Consider the following 17,142-nt stretch of genomic DNA (forward strand, 5'->3'; position numbering starts at 1 on the left):
CTACCCCTCATCCAACACCCACAGTACTGCCAGAAGGTCTATTTCATTACAGGAAAAAGTAAAAACCTTGTTATATGCCTCTCTAAATACCTGAACACCTACTTCCACCCCACAAACCTACAACATTACTAGGCTAGCCAGGACACATCTGAAAAGGAGTGTGTAAGGGACTGCACACCATTACTAAGCGTCTACACCTTGTTCTGTGTTGGTGAAAGCAGGACACAGAACTTCAGTTTATCTACTCTTTACTGTTGTAGGCATGATTTATAGTTTCCCTAAGACAGCAAAACTGAAATTGTAAAATGCTCTTTATATGTCAATTAATATGAATAAAAAGGCTAAATCTTAAGTTAGTGTCTTTATCTTGCATTGTGAGCACAGTGGAAGTACAGCAAACAGTTGCTCAGATTGACTAAAACGAATGCAGTGCCCTGTTGCATGAGAAATCGTTGCATTGCCTAACTGTAGTAAATGAAAGATGGTCCAATTCGATGTACGTTCTCCAAGTAGAGTTATTCAGGATACGATGGTAAGATATTAAGCAGAGCCCTACCAGGAGCAGCCTTCCTGCTGCTCAGCCCATCCACTAACTGACTCACACACTCACCAACATTCCACTCACCAACATTCTGTCACCACAGTCACATTGGCTGAGCAGCAGGTTTAACACATCTCCTTTCTTTATATTAATTACAAAAGAACTCTAAATGGAATGACAATGAAGTCTGGTGCAAGCAAAGGATGACATAGGAACAATAGCATGCAACAGAATGATATCAGAACCATTGCCACAAATAAGAAACATAGCAACGATCTGAAATGTCAGCATGAAGAGAAAAGGTGGAAAATGTAATGCACACAAAATAAATTAGAGAGAGAGAAAAAGGGAACACAAGTGCTATAAGAAGAATACACTCATGCTCCATCTCCCTTTCTACCACAACAAGATCCATGCACTACCACACCACAAACAAACCCAGATACCTAAAACATGCTATCTGGCCAGGCAAACATGAGAAAAGTAAACAGGGTGCCAACCACAAGGTGTAGAAGAGAACCATCCTATAATAACAACAACAAAATTAAAAAAATAAGAAAGTGTGAAAGACCGCCTCACACGGAACAAAACAAACAGCATCACAACTGCCATTCACCCAAGCCCAATGCATGGGTGGAAAGTGTTGAATAACAGTCCACATAAACCCAGAAAGGAACAACAAAGTTCCACATCCAACTTCGTGGTAAAATAAACAATAATCACTAGAAAACAAGCAACATAAAAGCTGCCCTTCACCCAAGCCCGAAGCATGGGTGGAAAGTGTGCAATAAAAGTCCACACGAACCCAGAAAAGAACATCAAACACTCGTGATAAAACTCACATCACATGCAATCTCATAAAAACGGTAGGAATAGCAATAAAACATTGAAAAAAACACTCACACCCTAAAAACATGGCTCACCTTCTGCCCTTCACCCTAACCCCATAGGCTGTGTGGAAATAAGTACAAATACTCAGCAAAACCACTGCCCTTCACCCTTACCCTAAGTAAGGGCAGTAAGAGAGGAACAAATATACCACACCAAACGCAAACATTACTTCACACACTGTTCAAACACTGCAAATATACAAAATATGGCTCAACTCTGCCCTTCACCCTTTCCCTGTAAGAAGAGTGGAACACCCCGTCACCAGTAGCACTCAAAGAATCACTATAAAACTTGAATAGGAGACCACTAATATAACACATGGCGCTCTGAGAAAACAGCTAGGGAAACGAAGAAACAAATCACTGCAAAACAGGAAAAACCAAACAGTTAAGCATTCACATTTGACAATAGCTTAACATTAAAATATTCACTCTTAATGCAGGACACAGCAAGGAGTATAGCATTGAACATTAAAAAAATTACAGAAACAGTGAGAAAAACAGGTGCTTCCCAAGTCCCAGGTAACTCACGATGCCTGCATTGCAGGTACTCGTCCTCTCTCGGGTGTATAAGTCTTTCCTGTAGTGTAGAAAACCTCAACCAACCAAAAGTAGACTGCGTAGAAGTTAGATAATGACGAGAAGCCCTCTTTAAAACCCTGGTATTATAGATGCGTTGGATCTTCAAGACATATGCAGCTACGAAAACCAAATCTCCACAAGCTCTTGCTGAGACCGGAAAATTAGAAACAAAGCTAGTCATGAGGATGACTCACTAAAAGCACAACTTCCCACTTGTATGATGGTTGTACGGTATGAAGGGGCTTCAACCTTACCACACCCAAGATGGCGGCTTGCAGACTAACGCTGTGCAGGATGGCTATCGGTGCGTACGTGAGCCAACATTGCTGCACGGAAATACTGATGAGGGGAAAAAAAACTGGATTGTGAAGAATGAAGATTCCAGGAACATCAAGTAGAGACGTCACTGAAGAGAGCACGGACCAGCTGATCAGGTGAGGGCCCGCGAGCAGATTCAAAAAGTGCACTTTCAAACAGGCATGACACTGCAACCCTGCCACCAAACTATCACCGTGTAACTCACCGGTGACGGCAAGAGACAAGTAAAACACGGGTCAATGCATGCAAACAGTTCCCAAGGTTGCAATGTCGGTGCTGATCTTTCTCTAATGAGTAGTACCTTGATCACCAGTCATTGCCGTTTGAGCAACTCGACTGTGGCACCCATTGCTTGCTCCAAACTTTGAAGGAGACGGCAACGGACACAAAGCAACTCCCAAAGTCCTCAATTGGCAGGAGCACATGCTGGGCAGCAACACTAGTAAAAAGGTGCAGGAGAAATTAAAAACACAAATCCCCTTCAAATGCAGACTCATGACACATGAAAAGAAAGTTATTCATGGTAAATAAAGCACTTTTGAAAACGTGCCGGTAACTTTACAGAGTTACTCACTGCCACCGGTTATCAACACTGGCTCTTCCAAAGCATCTCCTGAAGCACGGATTCCGGATGGGTTTGCAAATAACACCGCATCCGTAGAGCTTGTATAAATACACGCCAGCCTTTGTAGATAATAACCAGCCAGTTTTATGATGAAAGGAAGAGCAAACGCATCAGGCAGTGTACAATTCATATACACATATAAGGAACTCAGCATCATGTAGTAGCCACAAGTTAATATCCCTTGATGTTAGGAAGGTGAAACGCCTCAAACAGACTGTCCAGATGATAAAGGACACTGGTGGGGCTGACCAGGGTGTTTCTTTTCTTCAAACTCAAGTATCCTTAGTTTGAGGCTCAAGGTTTCCACAGCAGTTTCAAATGTAGTTCATATTCCAATACGCATAGGTTCTTGTTGAAAATCGTCGCCAAAATATTTTAGTAAGTAAAAGATGGTCCAATTCCATATAAGTTCTTCAAGTAGAACCCCACCAGGAGCAGCCTTCCTGCTGCTCAGCCCATCCACCAACTGACTCACACAATCACCAACATTCCACTCACCAACATTCGGTCAGCACAGTCACACTAACCCTGCTTCATTGACTCATGGAAGTGCCATATTTACTAAACCATGCTCGACAACGCAAGGGTGTTGCAAAAGCTTAGCACATCTGGGCCAGTATCTTGTATGGGTGACCGGGGGCCTCAATTGAGGCACTGGTATGCACTGAAAAGGTGAGAGCACGAATTAGGAGCAAAAAATCAAAATGATATGCTGGAATTTACCATATAACGTTGCCTAATAGAAATAAAACTACATTTTTTAAAGCGCCAACTTTCTAATTATATTTTCAATTATTGCATGCTCTCTGAATTAAATAAAATATTTAATGTTTTGTGTCTTTAATGTATACTTTTCTAGTATTTGTGTATATTGTTGTGAAGTTCAAATCATAGAAAGTTCTTAGGTGGGGCTCCCTGGATTCTACTAGGGATCTATTTATGAACACATTTGACAAAATCGATTTTAATGAGAAAGTTGGAGCTTTTCAAAACTTCATTGATTTCTAAAAGGTGAGGTGACTTTTGAAAGCTAGCATATAGCTTTGTGTTTTTGCTCCTAATGCATGCCCTTTTTTGTCAGCACATCTCAGCACTTCAAGTGAGGCCACCAATAGTTCATATTAGATTGTGTTTGTTGTACCTGAGCTGCTGCCACAAATCAAAATAAGAATGCCAAATTTTTAGCCTCCAGGTTCAAATTCCTTCTCACTTAAAGAGTGTTTTAGTATAGATACTTTATTCATCTACAAATATTTTTTTTATAAACAGTCCCAGACCTCCTGAGTAGGTATTGCGAACCCCCAGCAGCCTGTGGCCTACATGTCAAGAATCGTTGAACTAGAGTGTCAGACTTTATTGTTTTTAGCTAAAGAACCATAAAAATGAACTAAATGCACATAGAATAGTAAAAGTATTAGCACCACTTAATGAAGATGCATCATAAAATTTTTAAATATTACATTGATCCTTACTAATTACTCTTTCCGCAATTCAGAGAAAAAAATTTATGAACTCAATAACTTAATTCTCCATGTGGCCCAGATATAAGAAGCCATAGCCCTATAACATAATGACATATAAGACCTTAACCACTGGGTTAAAGTAGGAGTGCACTATTTTACTGTGCATTTCTTAAAATGTGTCACCACTAAGGTTTTGCGAATGGACTTCGTTTTGAAGCAAAAAAGTCAAAAAAAGCTCAATAGTGTCTTAGCCCTCAAAAACTGCAAGCTCGGAGGAGGAGCCTAGCGCGCATCCAAGATGGTCGCGTGAGCACAGGGCTCCCCGGACCCTTGCTGCTCCTCGGAATATATCCTGAGAATATCCTGATGTGGTTTATGGAATCTGGCAGATGAAGACCGGCTGAGCACGTATCTCTTTTCAGAACTCGAATCGGACCTGGGAATCCTGAGTTGTCATTGTTCGAACTTTTGGGACCCACCCGACGGAGGTGCCCGGGGCGAAGGTGAACCGTGGAGCCGTGTCGTAATTGAACAACAGCGGCTGCAGTGCGGTGCCAGTGGCCGCTTTACCACTTTCGGTTTCACTTTCGGACTTCAGGGGGCTGGCCTGCGAATGCACTTGATGTGGCGGGGTGTTTCCTTGGCCTCTGCGCGAGGCCTTGTCTCCACCTGCCACTAGTGTGCCCATTGCCTTGGGTCCCCCCGCACCGCTATATTGTGGTCTCTGGTGAGGCGCTGGTCTGCGGTGCCGGTGCCCCTACGACTCTTGATCGGCGGTCCCCTTCGGTGTCCGTGACCACATGGGGGGCAAGGGGGGCCCCGAGGGGCGTAAGACTAAGGCCTCCCTCCGCGGGGGACCGGTCCAGGCCAACAACATGGACCGCTACACTCAGGGCAGAGGGTCCCCTGGAGCGACCGCCCCCCCCCCGGATGCCGTCGGTGGTGGCACGACCGTCTCTCCGGAGCTTTCCCTGCAGGACATCATGGGCGCCATTGATGGCATCAGGGAAACCATCGCCACGCAATACGAGGCCCTGGCCCGTAAAATCGACACGGTGGCAATCGATGTCACCCTAATTCGGGCAGATCTCTCCAAAACTAACGAGAGGGTTCAGGCTCTCGATGTGCAGACCTCCACCCTTGGTACGGATGTGTCGGACCTGCAGGCCGCGCTTGGTGACACTAAGGCGGTCAACGATCAGATGGCCCGGCGGCTGGAGGACTTCGAGGGACGGGCCCGACGCAACAACATCCGTGTCATAGGCGTACCGGAGTCCTCCGACAGCCGCCCGGTTGACCTCCTGGTCGAGGACCTCATCCTCCAACAGTTGGCCCCTGCAGGCCTAAGTAAGTTCTTTGCCGTGGAGCGGGCCCATCGAGTTCCGGGCGGTCGGCCACGGCCGGGGGCCCCCCCGAGGCCTATCGTGGCCAAACTGTTCCACTATAGAGACCGAGATGCGATTCTGCAGGCCTCACGGGTCCACGGCCCGGTTCGTCATGAGAACTCATCCATTAACTTTTATCCGGACTTTACCCAACTTGTCCAGAAACAGCGGATGGGATTCCAGGGGGTGAAGCGTCGTCTCCGTGAACTGTGCCTAAAGTACTCTATGCTCTACCCTGCAAAACTCCGAGTGGAACATGAGGATCGGACTGCCTTTTTTGACTCTCCTGTGGCCGTGAGTGACTGGCTGGACTCGCTGCCGGACAGAGGTGACCGTCCCGGGCCCTCTGCAGGCGCCGAAGGTGACGGGTCCCCTTTGGAGTGACTTTTGGTCCTTGATTTTGCCATTTTGCATTGTTCAGCTGGGTTTTACTTCTTTTGTTCATTTTGTCTCACTAGGACCTGTGTGGGGGGCGGGCGGGGACGGGTCCCTTTCCTCCTCCGGGGTCTTTTCGTAGAATGGGGTTAGTAGGGCGACAGGCACACTGCAAGTTGGGGGGGTTTTCTGGCCCGCAGGGGTGCAGGGTGGGGGGAGTTGGATTTGGGGGGGGGTTGGGGGGAGGGAGGGGTTGTTTTGCTGTGTGTTTTTTGTTCGCAGAGCGAGGTATTGATTTTTATCCAGATTCGGGAACTGTGCTACTGACTGGGGGGCCTTTGATCTATTGGAGGGGATGGGGGGACGGGTTGAGACTGATGTCATGGAACGTCAATGGGTTGGGGGATCGTATCAAACGGGGGGTAGTACTGCAGTATTTGCGTCGTCTGACTCCTGATGTGGTGTTTATCCAGGAGACGCATCTGGTTGGCAATGTTTGTCATGCAATGAACAGGGGGGGATACCGCCTCGTGGCCCATTCTGGTTTCACAACTGGTTCCAGGGGGGCGGGCATTCTCCTGCGATCCTCACTTCCGTTGGATATCACTAGGGTAATCTCGGATGACAGAGGGCGCTATGTGTGTCTGACTGGGAGGTGGGAGGGGCAGCCCCTTTCCCTGGTCTCAGTTTACGTCCCCCCGGGCCTCCAGAACTCCACCTTCGCGGACTTGGGTCGAATGCTGCTTGAACTTCCGGAAGGTCTTTTGCTTATGGGCGGGGACTTTAATTCGGTGGTTTCGAGTGACCTGGATCGTCACCCACCCAGGGCCCTCCCCGCTGCCCAGGCATGGCTTGGTGGCCTGCTGGAGACCTTCGGCCTGGTGGATAGTTGGAGATTAATGCATCCGACCCAATGTCAGTACACCTTTCACTCTGGGGCGCATGGGAGTCTTTCTAGGTTAGACTATTTCCTTATGCCCGCGGCACAGACTGGTCGGATTCGAGAGGTTAGGCACCTGGCGCGGGGTATTTCCGATCATTCCCCGCTGTGGCTGCTCTTTGACACCGAGTCGCGGTCTGCAGGGCGGATTGCTCCCATTAACCCGTGGTACCTGCGAGACCCTATGACTCGCGACAGCCTGGTTAAGGCTATGGACCAATACTTCCTTGAAAACGAGGGGTCGGTGTCGTCCGCAATGTCCTTGTGGGAAGCCTTTAAAACCGTAATCCGCGGACACGCCCTCTCCCAGATAGTGGTGGCTAAGAAGCTCAAGAGTGAGGCAGTGGTGAAGTTGGAGACTGACATTTCGGGGCTGGAGTCGGCCTTGGAGACGGGTGTCACTCCGGACGGGCTCCATGCCCTCAGCCTGAAACAGTTTGAATACAGGTCTCTTGTCACTGACGCTGCCAAAACGATGTATAGGGAGCAGCAGGGTCGATTGTATGATGCCGGGGACAAGGCGGGAAAGTTGATTGCGTGGCTGGATAAGAAGGAGAGAGTGAATCGTGTAGTCCCGGTGCTGTGTGTCTCGGATGGAGTGTGTGTGACTGAGCCTGGTGAGATTGTGGAATGTTTCGCTGACCACCTCCGGGCCGTGTACTCCCCGGTGACTGATAGGGATGAAGAAGACTCTTGCCTTCTGCTTAGGGATATTGCTTTGCCCGGCCTGTCCGCCGAAGACCGTGAGCAGCTGGACGCCCCCTTGTCTGTAGATGAAATTGCAACTGCGATTCGGTCCCTTCGTTCGGGCAAGGCGATGGGTCCCAACGGGCTGCCTATTGAATTATATAAGTTGCGCCCGGATAAACTCGCGCCCTTCCTCCGTCGTATGTTTCAGGAGTCCCTTGAGGCAGGCTCCCTTCCTGACGACCAGCGTCTGGCTACGATAGTCGTGATCCCCAAGGACGGTAAGCCACGAGATCGCTGTGCCTCCTACAGGCCTATTTCACTGCTAAATGCAGAGCCTAAAATCCTGGCTAAAGTCCTTGCCAATCGTTTGTTGAGCGTCATCTGCGATTTGATTCATCCTGATCAATGCGGCTTCATCCCTCACCGTAACACCGCTCTTAACTTGCGGCGTCTTCACGGCGCCCTCGCCAGGGCGGAGTACCTCTCCGAACCAGCCGTGCTGGTTTCTTTAGACGCCACGATGGCCTTTGATACCATCGAGTGGCCATTCCTCTGGGCTGTCTTGACCAAATTCGGCTTTGGGGAGGGATTTCTTGGCTGGGTGAAGCTTCTTTACACGGGACCCATGGCTCAGGTGGTAGTTAATGGGCGGGTCTCTCAGCCCTTCGCTCTCGGTAGGGGTACGAGGCAGGTGTGCCCGTTGTCCCCTCTGCTCTTTGCTCTTGCCTTGGAGCCGCTCGCCGCTTGGCTCCGCTGGGAGCCCTCGATCAGAGGGATCCGGTGGGCCCCGGGCTTCGAGGATCGGGTCTCGTTGTATGCGGACGATATTCTCCTGTATCTCACCTCGCCGCGGCAGTCGCTTAATGTTCTCTTTGATGTTCTGACTTCCTTTGGGAGAAATTCGGGTCTAACGATCAACTGGTCTAATTCCTGTGTCTATCCTATCTCCGGTGACCCTCCTCTCTTGCCGCCTCGGCTTCCGATCCAATTATCTCTGTCCGGCTTTAAATACTTGGGAATATACGTCTCGATGGACCCGGTGGCTCGCTATGAGCAGAATCTCCTGCTTCCACTTCGGCGTCTGAGGGAGGACACGGCTCGGTGGTGTAAGCTGCCCTTGTCCCCGCTGGGTCGGGCAGCACTGTTTAAAATGATGTCCCTTCCCAGATTTCTCTATGCACTTCAGAACTCCTTCGATGTTATTCCTGTGTCCTACTTTCGGGAGGTGGAGAGCCTGCAGAGAAGACTGGTGTGGGACGGACGGGCGCGTATCGCTCTGGCAAAGCTTACTCTCCCCTGGTACGACGGGGGCATCGCGCTTCCCGACATTCGCAGGTATTATTGGGCCTCACAGCTATCGGCCATTAACCATGCCACGTATGCGCCTGGCTTGAATCCGGCGTATGAGATGGATAAATTCCTGCTTCCCGGCGGAAACTATAACAGGGCACTTTACTCCAGCTCGGCTGGACGGACCCTTACGGGCCCTACTAAGATTGCGGTACGGATCTGGAAGGCGGCCAATGTAGCCTTGGGCTGGAGTGAGCGATTAACATGTGCCACTCCTCTGTTTGCCTCCGACCGCCTGGGAAGCCTCTGGACAACGAAGGGGTTTGAACGTTGGGACACGATTGGTATTAGTAGAGTGGGAGACTTATGGATTAAGGGTGCGGTTAAAACATTCGCGGCGCTCCAGAGCGAATACGAACTTACGGAAAGGGAGTTCTTCCGCTACGCCCAAATTCGGCATGCCCTGCTCTCTGTTTTTGGGGAGGGGACCAAGATCCCGGCTTCTTCGCCCCTCGAGGACCGCATACTCGATGGTCATGTCCCCGACAGTACTATCTCATTAATTTATAAAAAACTTATCAATAATCGGGCTGACCTCTTGGTGCGCCTCCGGGAGGCGTGGACGGGGGATGGGGTGGAACTGGACGACGAGGACTGGCAGTCCGCACTGTCGTCCCCCAAGGAAGTGGCCATTCCAGCCCGTCTCCGCCTGGTCCAACTCAAGATTCTCCACCGGGTGTATGTGACGGGTCCCCGTTTGATCTCGATGGGATTTTCTGAAGACGGGCTCTGTAAGCGGGGATGTGGACTCAGAGCCACCTTTCTCCATATCCTTTGGGAGTGTCGCGAGGTGGCGGAATACTGGCGCCGGGTTCACGTGGTCATGGGACAAGTCACCGGGGTTGTGCTGCTGCCGGAGGTGCGTCGCTGTGTCCTGAATGTGTGGGAGCCCAATGATTATAACGCGGCTCAGACTCGGTGGGCGGCCCTGGGGAACATGATTGCCAAGAGAGATATAGCGCAGCTTTGGGGTTCCCAGCGGCCTCCCACCGTGTCCGTATGGAAGGAGAACATGGACTGGTGCATGTTCAGGGAGAAGACTGTGTATGTGGCTCGTGGTAAACCGGGGGCATGGGGTAGAATCTGGGGGCAATAGAACGCGTATCGTGGGGGTATCTGTATTCCCCCCCTAGTGGACACCGATATTGCTTTGTCCCCCTGACCCTTGATGGTTCCTTGCGACTTTTGGAATAACCGAATATAGACGTTCCTCTCCCGTGACCCCCCCCCGACCTATCAGTACTCCTTTCTCCTGATAGCTATTTGAAGGTCTGAAGTAGAGTCCCCCGGATGTAGCCTGACCCACATCTTTTGCCCTTACGCCTCGCCTTTTGTTTTTATTTGTTATTTATGTTAAACCTATGTATCCTGCTTCCCTAGGACTATCCGGAGCCATGTACGGGGCTGGGCCCCGGGAGTCGACTACTGCCTTAACATCTGTATGATCCTGTCTGAATCTAGCGGCCGGCCCTGGTGGTTGTAGGCCCATGCTTGTAATTGATTTATTGTTCAATAAAATTTTCAAAAAAAAACTGCAAGCTCATAGGCCACTGTTTTAAGCCACTGTGCAAAATTCTAACAAATAATTAGCCCTGTGTATAGCTTGCGGAGTTTCACTCCATGGAGTTGCCAAAAACTCTGCCAAATTCCATAGAGTTCCATGAGTATGGCTTGGCCACCCCTAATGAAGTTCCCTTGGCTGCCGAGGGTCATTGGGGGCCAAGAACCCCTGCTGTTGCGACAAGGAAATCTCCCACAGAGGGATTGGTCAAACATTATCAGAGGCCCTGCCTACATTCTCAACCACTCTGCAAAGGAGCCTCCTGGCGCACTACAGCTTGGGGAATGAATTCCCCTTGGCTGCTGAGGGTCGTTGGGGCCAAGACCCATATTGTTGTGACAAGTAGTTTTCACACACCTGGATTGCTGATACGTTGGCAGAGGCGCGTCCCCTTTTTCCAACCACTCTGCAAAGGGGCCTCCTGGCACCCTAATCATGGGGATGAATTCCACTTGGCTGTTGAGGGTCGTTGGCGGCCAAGAACCCCTATTGTTGTGACAAGTAAGTCCCCCACCCTGGGATTGCTGTGATGTCAGTTTTGCTTTCTACGTGCTCAGGGGGCTATCTCAGCCCCCTGAGCACATAGAAAGTAAGGAGAGGTTGCATTAGAAAGGGAGAATCTCCCCTTTCCAATGGATTCCTGCTTGGGGATCGCCCCAGGAGGGCGATCCCCAAGTAGTGATCCACCGACTAGGCACCAGGGAGGGGGGAGCAGCCCCTTGGGCAAGGGTCTTTGCTCCCCCCAATAAAATTGGACAAATTCAGTCTTTCTGCCCCCCCAAGGGGAAGAAAGCGCACTAGATGCCAGTTTTTTTTTTGGCAATTTCAATTAGGGTGGGGGCTGCCCAAAATGGACACGCCCCACCACCAAAAATTACAGCCTTTCTGCCCCCCTGGTGGGCAGATGGGGGCAGTAGCACCCAATCTGTCCCTCCAGGGGGCAGAAAGCCCACTAGAAACCAGGGATTTCTTTTGGCAAGTACAATTAGGGGTGGGGCTTCCCAAAATGGGCATGCCAATGCCCCAACCCCCCTGCAAAAATTGCAGCCTTTCTGGCCCACCTGGGAGATGGATGGGGCAGTAGCCCCCAATCTGCCCCCCGGGGGAGCAAAAAGCCCACTAGACGCCAGGGAATTTTATTGCCAATTTGAAGAAGGGGCTGGGGCTGGCCAAAACGGGCATGCCAATGCCGCCACCCCCGCAAAAATTCCAGTCTTTCTGCCCCCCTGGGGGGCAGAAAGCCATTAGGCGCCAGGAATTACCCCAGCTTTTTTTATGCGCAGGGGTGGGGGCTGCCTAGAATGGGCATACTAATGTCCCCCCCCCCCAAAAAAAACATAGTCTTTCTGCCATTTTTCTCGGAATACTTTGGGGAATGCCTGGTGGGTTGAATTTTGTGGATCCACACAGATTCCAGAACGTTCCACCACAGAAATGTGAGGAAAATGTTTTTATTGACAAATTTTGAGGTCTGCAAGGGATTCTGGGTAACAGAACCTGGTGAAAGCCAGACAAGTCAACCCATCGTGGATTCCCCTTGGTGTCTAGTTTTAAAACATGTATAGGTTTGCTAGGTTCCCCTAGGTGCAGGGTTCAAAATCTACAGCTAGGCACTTTGTAAAAAAAAGGGTCAGTTTTCAATGTGAAAATGTGGTGTGTCCAAGTTGGGTTTTGGGCTGTTTCCTGACGCAGGCACTAGGCCTACCCACACAAGTGAGGTACAAATTTTCTCTGAAGACTTTGGGGAATGAGGGGTAGGTGGAATTCAGTGGATCAACGCAGATTCCAGAACTTTCCACCACAAAAATGGGAGGAAAATGTGGTTTGTTTTTACATATTTTGAGGTTTGCAAGGGATTCTGGGTAACAGAACCTGGTGAGAGCCCGACAAGTCACCCCATCCTGGATTCCCTGGGTGTCTAGTTTTAAAAAATGTATAGGTTTGCTCGGTTTCCCTAGGTGCCGGCAGAGCTAGGGTTCAAAATCTACAGCTAGGCACATTGCAAAAAAAGGGTCAGTTTTCACTGTGAAAATGTGGTGTGTCCACGTTGCATTTAGGGCTGTTTCCTGTTGCGGGCACTAGGCCTACCCACACAAGTGAGGTACCATTTTTCTCTGAAGACTTTGGGGAATGCGGGGTGGGTTGAATTTTGTGGATCCACACAGATTCCAGAACGTTCCACCACAGAAATGTGAGGAAAATGTTTTTATTGACAAATTTTCAGGTCTGCAAGGGATTCTGGGTAACAGAACCTGGTGAAAGCCAGACAAGTCAACCCATCGTGGATTCCCCTGGGTGTCTAGTTTTAAAACATGTATAGGTTTGCTAGGTTCCCCTAGGTGCAGGGTTCAAAATCTACAGCTAGGCACTTTGTAAAAAAAAGGGTCAGTTTTCAATGTGAAAATGTGGTGTGTCCAAGGTGGGTTTTGGGCCGTTTCCTGATGCAGGCACTAGGCCTACCCACACAAGTGAGGTACCATTTTTCTCGGAAGACTTTGGGGAATGAGGGGTAGTTGGAATTCAGTGGATCAATGCAGATTCCAGAACTTTCCACCACAAAAATGTGAGGAAAATGTGGTTTGTTTTTACATATTTTGAGGTTTGCAAGGGATTCTGGGTAACAGAACCTGGTGAGAGCTCGACAAGTCACCCCATCCTGGATTCCCTGGGTGTCTAGTTTTCAAAAATGTATAGGTTTGCTCGGTTTCCCTAGGTGCCGGCAGAGCTGGGGTTCAAAATCTACAGCTAGGCACATTGCAAAAAAAGGGTCAGTTTTCACTGTGAAAATGTGGTGTGTCCACGTTGCATTTAGGGCTGTTTCCTGTTGCGGGCACTAGGCCTACCCACACAAGTGAGGTACCATTTTTCTCTGAAGACTTTGGGGAATGCGGGGTGGGTTGAATTTCGTGGATCTACGTAGATTCCAGAACTTTCCACCACAGAAATGTGAGGAAAATGTATTTTTTTGGACACATTTTTAGGTTTGCAAGGGATTCTGAGTAACATAACCTGGTGAGAGCCAGTCAAGTCACCCCATCCTGGATTCCCCTGGGTGTCTAGTTTAAAAAAATGTATAGGTTTGCTAGGTTGCCCTAGGTGCCGGCAGAGATAGGGTTCAAAATCTAGAGCTAGGCCCTTAGCAAAAAAAGGGTCAATTTTCACTGTGAAAATGGGTGTGTCCATGTTGCTTTTTGGGCCGTTTCGTGTCAAAGGCACTAGGCCTACCCACACAAGTGAGGTACCATTTTTCTCTGAAGACTTTGGGGAAAGCGGGGTGGGTGGAATTTTGTGGATTCATATGGATTCCAGAACTTACCACCACAGAAATGTGGGGAAAATGTGTTTTTTTTTACATATGTTTAGGTTTGCAAGGGATTCTGGGTAATTAAACCTGGTGAGAGCCAGTCAAGTCACCCCATCCTTGATTTCCCTGGATGTCTAGTTTTCAAAATCTACAGCTAGGCACTTTGCAATAAAAGGATCAGTTTTCACAGTAAAAATAAACTGTATCCACGTTGCGTTTTGAGCCATTTCCTGTCGCGGGTACTAGGCCTACCTACACAAGTAAGGTACCATTTTTATCGGGAGACTTAGGGTAACACAGAATTGTAGAGCAACTGTTATTACCTATTGACTTTCAATACATTTCTGCCTTCCAAATGAAACACAGTGTGTAAATAGGAAGTCATTTTGAAAAATGACCTATAATTCTCATGCTAGTATGGATACTCACAATTTCTGAAATTTGAAAATATCTACTGTTTCTATACTCTATATTTTGTTCCAATTTCAGAAATACATAGGTGTCTTTCATACCGATTTTTCCATGTATATATTTTCCCAAATTAATTGCTATATACCCAGTACATAATAAAAAACCATTGCAAGATGCTGCTCAGTTATTGTCTCTGGGTGCATCGGGTTCTTGGTGAACCTACAAGTCCTATATATCCCCACAACCAGAAATGTCCAGCTGATGTAATGGTATATTGCTTTCAAATAGCTGTCATAATTAGAAGAAGTTACAGGTGAAAACGTTGACACAAATGGCTGTTTTTTTCAACTAATTTTTAATTTTTCCTATATTCAACTGTTAGTTTCTATAAAGAAACCCTGAAGGATCTACACAAATAACCCCTTGCTGAATTTAGAATGTTGTCTACTTTTCCAAAATGTATAGATTTCCAGGATCCATTATTGCTTTCATACCAATTTCCACCATTATCTGGAAGGAGGTTGAAAGCACAAAAAAATATCAAAAATAGGCTATGTCCCAGAAAAATGCCAAAACTGTGTAAGCAATTTTGTTTTTCTGACAAACATCTGTGTGCCTAAAAGCTGGGAAGATGGTGATTCCAGCACCACAAACCCTTTGTTGATACCATTTGCAGGGAAAAAACAGATGCTTTCATCTGTAGCCCTTTTTTCCCATGTTTTTTAAAAAAACTGAATTTAGCTGTACTTTGGCTAATTTCTGGGTCCACTTCAGGGGAATTCACAAACCCTGGGTACCTTTAGAAACCCCATGATGTTGGAAGAAAAGGACACAAATTTGGCTTGGATACCTTATGTGGTCAAAAAGTTACAGAGGCCTAAGCACAAACTACTCCAAATAGTCAAAAAAAGGCTTAGCAAAGGGGGGGGGGAGCCTGGCAGGGAAGGGGTTAAGGGCTTGCCCCCTTTCTCAACCATTCTGCACCGGGGCGTCCTGGTGCATTACTGGTTGAGGGATGAAGCCCCCTTGGCTACTGATTGTCGTTGGGGGCCAAGAACCTCTATTGCTGTGACAAGTAAATACCCCACAGTGGGATTTCTGAGACATTGTCAGAGGACCTGCTCCCTTTCTCAACCACTCTGCACAGGGGCCTCCTGGGGCACTACTGGTTGGGGGATGAAGTCCCCTTGCCTGCTGAGGGTCGTTGGGAGCCAAGAACCCCTATTGTTATGACAAGTAAGTCCCCCACAGTGAGACTACAGAGATGTTGTTGGAGACCCCACCCCCTTTCTCAGCAACTCTGCACAGGACCCTTCTGGTGCTCTACTGATTGGGGGATGAAGTCCCATTGGCTGCTGAGGTTCGTTGGGGGCCAAGAACCCTATTGTTTTGACAAGTAAGTCCCCCAGAGCTGAATTGCTGAGACATTGTCAGAGGCCCCACCCCCTTTCTCAACTGCTCTGCACCGGGGCCTCCTGGCACACTACTGATTGGGGGATGAAGTCCATTTGGATGCTGAGGGTTGCCCTGCTGCTCATGAGCACCTGCTATGTCTTGTTGTGCTCCCCACACACTTGAAATGACTTGACGAGTACTCTAATGGAAAAACAAATTCTGCTCCTTGGCAGAGTATGGAGTTTATTGGTAATTCTGCATTCTCTGCGGAGTTGCAGACTTCTACAAACTCTACGAGCAGAGCGGAATTCTATGCCCAGGCCTTCAAACAATCTTGAGTAACTAAAATGCCTTATCAAAATGTAAGGTTGAGAGTGTGATGAGCTTCCCAGTAGATGAGCTACTGCTCACAGCTCAAACAATTTGTATAAGCAAGGCAGTGAGATGTCAGGGGTCTGTACTCTACCTCTTTAAGAAGATTTGTATGCCTTATATGGCAATATTTATTCTTCAGAAGGTTGATAGGATAGGATTTTGCTGTAGTAGGGTCAGACTAGAGATCCTCCAAACTCATTTCCCTCAAGCCAGGTTCAACATGCTTGAACCACAGGTTTCTAATTGAGCTTTGAAGTGCAACAATCTCAAACATGGTCTTACTATGAAAGTCAGCATACGGGTTCTTATAAAGCCTCAGCTACTAGAGAATGGGGCACAATGTAATTTCATTGGCAAATGATTTAATACCACTCAAGGCAAAGTGGAGTTGGGTGAATACATTGATCTTACATAAGCACTGTCATTTGAAACTTGTTCTCCACACTAGTGCTGTTGCAAAAGCCTTCATTTTGCAGACATGTAATATAGTGGTGATAGGTTGACCTATCACCTTTTGTGTGTACCACCCTAAGGGGACAAAGATATGCCCAGACGTGGGTCTCTTGCTCAGTTTACCACTGGAACCAAGTTAGACCTAACTGACAAGCTCCAGTCATGACAAAACTGGTCTTGGGTTGCTTGTATTCTGGTTAGGGGAATACCTGGATTGATAGTTCGGACTGGATTGTTCCAAGAGAAGCAAGATCAATACTGATTTGCATATGGCTGGGTCTAATCTTAGGTGGCATGGTGGATTAAATAATGATGGGTTAGAATGCTATCCAAACAATTGCCAGTTGTTAGATAATTTGCGAGCATTTCTCTCACCACCTTTTGTATGTAAGAAATCTACACCTGACTGACGAGCCCAAGTCAGGGTGAAACTGGTTTTGGGTTGCTTGTGTTCCAGTTCAGAAAGGACCTGCCTTGGCAGTTT

At 48.2% G+C, this 17,142-nt stretch overlaps 1 protein-coding gene across 1 annotated transcript in view; it reads right to left on the reverse strand.

The window, feature by feature from the left end:
* The window catches only part of RGS11 (regulator of G protein signaling 11), a 1,592,422-nt gene that overhangs the window by 502,997 nt on the left and 1,072,283 nt on the right, over positions 1-17,142 (reverse strand). The window lies entirely within an intron of this gene.

This window comes from Triturus cristatus, chromosome 10, assembly GCF_964204655.1.
Source record: "Triturus cristatus chromosome 10, aTriCri1.1, whole genome shotgun sequence".
Taxonomy (NCBI): Eukaryota; Metazoa; Chordata; class Amphibia; order Caudata; family Salamandridae; genus Triturus; species Triturus cristatus.